This window comes from Anopheles maculipalpis, chromosome 2RL (genome assembly GCF_943734695.1).
Source record: "Anopheles maculipalpis chromosome 2RL, idAnoMacuDA_375_x, whole genome shotgun sequence".
Classification (NCBI taxonomy): Eukaryota; Metazoa; Arthropoda; class Insecta; order Diptera; family Culicidae; genus Anopheles; species Anopheles maculipalpis.
The window spans coordinates 91615517-91623532 of record NC_064871.1 but is presented as its reverse complement, the minus strand read 5'-3'; positions in this window follow the sequence as shown (position 1 = coordinate 91623532).

Sequence of the window (8016 nt, the reverse complement as noted above, 5' to 3'; positions counted from 1 at the left end):
CTCAGATTCACTGGACGACCACGAAGGGCTTGACCGTGGAGAGAAAGTTCCCCACATGGGCTCGAAGTCAGCTGCTTTCGTATTGAGATTTTCTCTCGCTCTTGGAAGGTTTCGCTTCCTACCAGGGCTTTCTACCGAGTACCGGGCCAATAACGCCTTGGCCCACGGTGGTAAGCGGTCTGTCAACTGTGAAGTTTAACGTCTACGTGACCCTTCGATGGAATAATTAATCCGAAGCCTATTAGCTAGAGGTTTGTTGTTGTGGTGGCTGGCGGCTTTCACCCGGCGTTCGTGTGTTATGTCCGGTACGTGTCCGGTGAGGGTGCTTGTGGATGCATTTTTTCCCTCCCCATTAACTGATCTACCTTGATCTTGGTGCGGTTCTTAGTGCTCTTATGGATATGGATCATTTTCTGTAGAACGTGTCGTAAGCTTAATATGTTGTTTATTGTTGCAATGTACGATAGCGACCGCTCGCCTAATGACATGTTTAATTATGCAATATAATTTAACAGCTCAGAAAACCTGGCCACGGCAGAAATGTTGTCACGTAATTGATGTAAAAGTAAAAAGAATTTGAGTTTCGGCTTTTGTAATTCATTCCGAAACGTGACTTATGACTGAACGTGCTTCAGAAATGAAACTTGCTGCACAGTACTGGAAATGAATGTCACTTTCCGGACACTTTTCACCTGCAAAGCATTCTTCCCCAGGCTGGCGTCGGGCAATCGGTTGAGATAAAGATTCATGTTTCTTTTAATGAACTGCAGAGCAGCGTGCTGCACGTGAAGCAGTGGATCGCGGCATGAGAAAAAGGGGCCACCCCAAAATTTTCTCTCGCGCAATAAATTTAAACCTATGAAATGGGTAACGCACTTTCGTTTTTTTTTTGTCAAAAGTAAATTTGAAAATGATAAACTATCGTGGACCGGGGTGGCCGTAGCGACTTAGATTAATGATTTAAATTTCCTATCACACCGTGCTTAGTTTTCCCTCCACAGGCTGTATCATCTTTGGAAGGTTTAAATTTCACCCGGCATAAAAACCTCGGCTCGGAAAAGTCATCATCATACGGTCGGAGGAGTTGGAAACGGGGGAATGGAAATCATTTTCATAACGAAAATCGGTTGCGTAAAGATCAATCGACGCGCGCCCGCGGTCATCAAATTAAACAAATAATAATTTTTTGGCGCAAGATGCGTCAGCCGGCGCTACCTCGTTTGATTCGATGGGCCAGCTCTTTCGCGGCTTCTTTTTCCCCACTCGTCGCGAGAATGATGGATATGAGGAAAACTGGCCCTGAACAGAATTAAAAAATGTAACAGACAAATCGTTTCCTCATCAGGTTTTTTTGTATCCAACAATATTTCATGCCAATCGTTCGCGTTTCGGACACCCTTTAAATGGTTATGAAAAATCGTTAAACGAAGTAGGAAATGAGCTTTTTTTAGCACAAAGAGGAGATATTATGAGTTACTTTTTTCGTTACAGAATCCGTTTCGAGGTGATATTTAAAACTGTTGTCGATTTTGAGTAAAAAAAAAAAACGAAAAAGCTTTGCACCTTCAATCAATCAAAGTCATTGTCCGGTATTCAGAGAAGGTAATAGAAAATTGCAATACACATTTCGGGCTTAATTACTATATCAATCAAAACTACCACCCTTAACGCCTACATCCTCGGGCAATTTTGTATGTTTTCCTGCTAAACATTCACCACTGCAGGCATTTAAGGACTATTCGAACTATTTACATGGGCTTTTCATTGTTGCTCGGAGGCCTTATCAAGTCTATTATCGTTGGAGACGGCCCTTTGCTGAAAGGCGGCTTTTCAACGCACTCAATCGATCAATCAATTAAGTACCGGGTAAAAATGTTACCATCCTCCTGCACGCCTCCGTACTCTTTCCAACTGCAGCAATTGCATCGGTGGAAAATCGATGTGCAGTCGTCGTCATCGTGTTTGATTGCAGCATTGCAATCGGTTGTTCGGAGCGTGAGGAGTAATTAATTAACGAAATATTATTTTCTCTTTCCGCTCACTCACTGACCAGGCTGGGGCCATGTTTGATTGTTTTGCGATTTAATTAAGAGTTTTTTTTGGGTTAATTTTTTGTATTCTTAACCGAGCTCGTTAGTATTCGAGCGAAGTAAAAATAGCTCTAAAAATAGCCAACGACGGCTGACGTCAATGTCGCTTCACGATACGTTTGCATACGATAAACTTCCATCAAATGGAGTGATGTGCGGAAGGATGTTTGGGGCCTGGAAAAGTGTTTGCACTTTTGCACTAGCTCCACTTCGATGGGGCAGAGAAGAAAGAAGGGAAAGGCGCAAATGCTTACATCAACGAGGTCAGTGATAGGGAAATTGAAAGCAAAATGCGCAGAGAATCGACCAGATAGTGGAGTAACAAGCGAAGTAGGGATAAAAAAAAAACAGATTGCAGTGTAAATATGCGAATGCTGTTTTTTTTTTGCAATGGCCAAAAGTGGAAACATGGCGCTCGTGAAACAATCTCAGGCATCTTTTAGCCCGTCCAACCAATCGAGCACAGAGTGGCATCGAACGGAGGCCGTCCACTGGGAAGGCAGGAACAAAAAATTTGCGAACGAAAGTTTAAAAGCTCTAGGCGCTAGGAAACAAAAGTTGACCCGAGTAGGTAGGGGGTTTGGTATGCGAAAATTAATTGATTAAACTTGATTACCCATGGTTAAGTTTGAAAGGGGGTTTGTGCGAAGTGTTGTGCGAATAGTGTATCAAATAGCTGCACAATGGAGAAAACTCAATGCAAAATCGGGTGGGATGTAACGTGCCAACAAGTTAAGAAATAATTTAATTTCCTGTGGATATTGCTAGCCAGATGCTACGGGATTCGTTTATCGTTCGTACGACACTTATTTTAGTCGACTAACTCGATTTCCACATCAAAGAAGTATTGTAAAACAATATTGTCAACTCTTTCTGGGGGGTTTTTCCGAAGTAAACTAGCTCCTTTGACATGGTTGCCGTAAGACTGCAATGCCTCAACTGTGCTAGCTAATGTTGCTTCAAATTAGTTTTTTTATGTGGTCCATACATAAAAAACATAAAGAATGCCTTTACTGAAGCGGCACAGAAAACATTTAAATATGTACTATTGTGTTTGGAAACAAGCAAAACAAACTTGTACAAAAATAGCTGCAGTTTTCGGTTAGTTACAAAATCCATTAGCCACCAGCAAGCAGGTTCCATTTAAATGGATGATTGACGTACAAATCCTTTTTCTTCTATCAACGCAGCTCACCCAGCTAAAAAAAACGATAAGAAATAAAAGGAACCCGTAAAAAAGAAACAAATTGAAGTAAAATATGATACTCATTTCCTTCTCGTCTGGGCATATCATATCAGCAATGCTTTCCCTTCGTTAAATTTGTCAAAATTTCAATCATATAGCCTCATTCCGCCAATGCAAGCTGTCTGTCTGGTAGCCATTGGAGCAACGAACCAATACATTTCGGGTGAAATCCCAAACTCTGCTCTGCGCCTCCGACTAAAACCTGTATTTTTTTATTAATTACCATACGCAGACAAGAAACAGATACCGCTTAAGCTAAGCAGCACAAAACATATCATCATTTGCATCGCTTATTTAGGCGAGGGATTTTGTTTGGCGATACAGAGCGAAGTGCAAAGCGAAAGCAAAATAAAATGAGTTTTTTTTCCGCGGGACAGAGACATAATTATAATACCATTAGGTGGGCTAATTTTCTCAAATTACTCCATCAATCTCGCACTCCATCGGTTTTGTGAATTGGGAGCTTTGGCTTGTAAGAGTCGGGAATGGAAACAGCAGTTTGGGATGGGTTTAAAATAATAAATGGAACACAGCAAGTCGTCATGCCAAATCGGCCGCCCTTCCTTTGGTGCTTGAATCATTCTTGTGAGATTGCGAATTTCTTGGAAATATTGTGGATAGCTTGCTAGCCACAGCCCACGAAAATCCGGATGAAATTAATGATGGTTCATTAGTTTAGATAAATTGATGTTAGTATTATAATCGGTAAACGTGTAAAAACAGGATTTAGTTCTAATGCGCGCCGAATGGACGGAGGAATCTTAATAGCTGATTGCTTTGTGGTCCCCAATATTCGTACAAGGCGAACAATTATGCCATTCTTGCACCGCTAATCAATCATTGATGCAGGATGCCGTAAAAGAGACCTCCAAAAAAACGAGGTAAATAGAATACATCCTTCTGATTGATTGTTGTAAACAACGGTAATCGGGCATGGTGTGTATGCACAGCGATTAGAAAACTCTGATTACCTCAACATGACGGCTAGATTGGAGCTCCTTCCTCGAGCAGATAGCGCGAACCACCATCGCCACGATCGATTAATCGATGGCACGATAAAGTCTTCGATTGGCCCAATTGCAATTCGATAAGGGTGCGTGCAAGAAGGGAAGCCCACCAATAAACAATAGTAATTTAGTAACGGTGTGTAGCTGGGTGTCTGTGCGCGTGTGTGGGGTTGAGGATTTACTTAAAAGAAGCCGCAGTGCTAGATTGAGTCAAGCTATATCTGGAGGTAAGGGCTTTCTTCTAGATATGGATGGAAGGGTCAGCTCCTAAGGTATACGGTCCAATTCGCAATGATGATGATGAGCACGTTGTAAATCCCTCATGGATTGACGGACCCTCGTCGAAGGGTTTATGTTGGCGATGATAGAGGGCGGTTTTGGAGTTTGCACTTACCTACCGGAGACACCGTTACACCGGTTGCATTGACGCGTACTGACCGCATTGCGCATCGCCATTTGTGATGCGTTCGGAAGATGATAAATGGAGAGAGAGAAAGAGGGAACCAGTCACACACACGCACACACACACACTCACAAAATGAACAGTTTCAAAGTTGGGGTTGAGTTTTTTTTTATATTTTATTCCTTCTTTACGAGCTCTACCGTTGGAGCTGTAGGCGGCGTAGCAGCTGTAGGGAAAAAAGGTAAAATCTGTAATAAGTACAGCTTTACTGTAAGCATGCGGTCGATTCTTCCGTGGAGAGAGAGAGGATCTGTGTTTGTGTCTGTGTATGTTATTTTACCCTTTTCCATCGGCGGAGGGGTTAAATAATAACAATAATAATCTCATCAGCACTTCCGATCGAGGGCGATCATCAACAACGCTAATCAGTGCGTGGTTTTCGGTTTCCAATGTGGTTGGATTTATTTTATTGGATATTTTTTTATTTCTGCAGCAAATGCAATATGAGAAGCGTGTTTTGGTTGGATTTTGGAAATCCCTAGAGTTGGAAGAGAACCTAGACACCAAGATGGAGGTTATTTTTTTTTTAAGTTTTTGAAGTTGCTAAGGTGTTGAGCTAGGTTTAGTTGTGCTTCACTTTAATTTTATATATCGAGGAGCATTCAATAATTCAATGTCCATAAATATTATATTTTTCATTCTCATACTCAGAGCCTTGCATACTTTGACAATTTAATTCCTGGAGTTATGTGTAGCGATTTTGACCTTAGCATTTCTTTTCCGGCGATATGTTTGGTGACAATTTGAACGATTTTATTTTAATTTCAAAAATTGAGAATCTTTTGCTTTCTTTCGCATTTAAAATTGTAACAACAGCAACACGAAAAAGTAATACTTTGATAGAACCCATTTACTTCCTGCTTGCTTTTTATCTGTAAACACTGCATACACACACCGGCACCCATTTGAATCTCCCACCATACTATTGTTTAATTTGTGTCATCATTGCTGAGCAATTAAATTTCCAACATTATCGTACAATCTCGCACACATCCGCGTGCCAACGTCATATCTGCTCGAATGACACACTCGCATGATAGCGATTGAGAGTCGTTCGATAGAAGCTATCGGTGGAAGGAAATTCGATAGCATTCGGCCGGCCCCCCCACATCGCGGTGAACGGTTCGGGGGATGAGAGGAAGGCCCCGGGGACGCCCATGCTCCAGTGACCGTACCGTGTACCGTACGCGGAGAAGATTCGTACTGTAGCGCTATCTCGTGTGCGGCTCTAAAGTCACAACGAGGTCACTCCGATGAGTCAGTTCAAGTGCGTTGAAGTGCATGCACGAGGTCCGCACAGGGGTGTTCGATGTAGCTCAGGTGTAGTGCAAAGATTCGAAGGGCTTCAAAACGGCCGGATTAGAGAAGGATTCGTTCCGGCCGCCAGTGCATGAACGGTTGATGTGATTTTTATGAAAATTAGCGTGCGAGTGCGTTAAGCTTTTCTGCTGCCAGGTTTAGCCTAGCTGGGTCGCTACAGAGGGTGGGAAAGTGCTGTGGAGTTTTGTCGCGTTTTTCGGCATATCGTGTACCGTGAGTGTGTGTTTGTGCCATTTGTGAAAGTAATATGTCAGCATTTTGAAACAAATTTAACTCTTACGAACATTTGAGTGAGCGTTTTCAGTATTGGAATGCAGTTAAAATACAGGCGTCGATTAAAATGAGGACCCAGAGCTATCAATCGGTTTATTATCACGCCATACCACACACAAAAAAATATCGCTACTGGTAGCCTTGTGATAAGCCATTGAAATGCCATTCACCAGTAAAGAGGGGGAAAAAAGCTCTCCCTGCCTAAGAGGTTTAGCGTTTGCCGAGATGTTTGTGTGTTTCTAAGCGCAAAAGATAGTACGTGATCGACACGAGGCATATTTTATTGGCAAATTTCAACACCCTCAAACGCGCTGCTCGTCAGCTAGTTGTTTATTTTTCGCGACGTGAAACATACCAAAAGGGAAAAAGTACCATCTCTGTGTGTGTAGTGGTCCGGTTTTCTAACCTGCCTCACGTGTAAGAAGTGGCGTTAATATGCAAACAACCAGCTTACCCTCCGATGTGTTATGGCCAGACGTTAATGGAGGAGATTTGATTAGTTCGCTGTTGTGTTGCGCGCGTACGTGATGGAACGTTTAAAAATGAGTTTGATTAATTGCTGATTAGTGCTTAAATTAAATTAGTCTCACTTGGAGGTGTTTACATTTTTGATCCTACAGTGCAAACAGTATACAATTTGGAAGAGGGCACATTGTACCGCAGGAGCCTGGTGGAAATCTTGCTAACATGAAATGGTTTAACACGTTGCAACACTACAGCCACCGTATTATTGTAATTTTGTTTGATGTACGTTGCTCCAGCGTCGACATGAGGTTCCTTTTTCGTCGCTAAATTACTCAATCTTTGTAACGTTTCAGCAGCGTACACCATATGGGCTGAGTCGGCGACACGCCATCTCGCATTATTATGCGTTTATTTAATTTACGAAAGGGAAAAAACATGCGCGTGACCATATGAATGGTTGGCTACGTTGCCATGTGCTTCATTACGGTTGTTTAGTAAGTTCACCAAGTTTCGTTCACCCTTGTGCCCTTAGAACGCTTTTAACTGGCAGCCTGAGAGCCAGCTGATGTGCAGCCTTTAACTTTCCGTTCTAATAATCACGAGAGTCATATGAACATGACGACACGCAAACAAGGGGCAACCGAGAGAGAGAGAGAAAGGCAAAAACAGTTGATTTTAAATGCAGTTTTTATGTACAAATAACACACGCCAGCTGTTTTAAAAGCTTTCCACCGGTACGCAACCCATTGACAGGATGATTAGCATATTTTCACTTTTGATTGCATAGAATGTACTAGGTATGGCGGTGTCTACCACCTGCCAGGGACGCAAAATGGTGGTGCAATCAGTACAATTTGTAGTATTCTATTTTCTTCTCATGGCGCAGTCCATAAATGTTGTGAAGGTGATTATTAAAACAAGCGATTTAATGTTGCCAAATGCGTTCTAACGTTTGGCACGTTGGTCAGAAAAATTTTTGCAATAGTTCATGAGATGTTAGTGAGCTTTCTGGACCCTTGGACTCTGGAATGGAAATGGGATTAAGGAAATAAGAGAAATGGTAGTGTATTACGTAGCAGTTTGATCATTCAAATTTTCCCGTTCAAAACCGGGAAGACATTCCAAAATTTTTAACTTTCGATATGTAAGCCT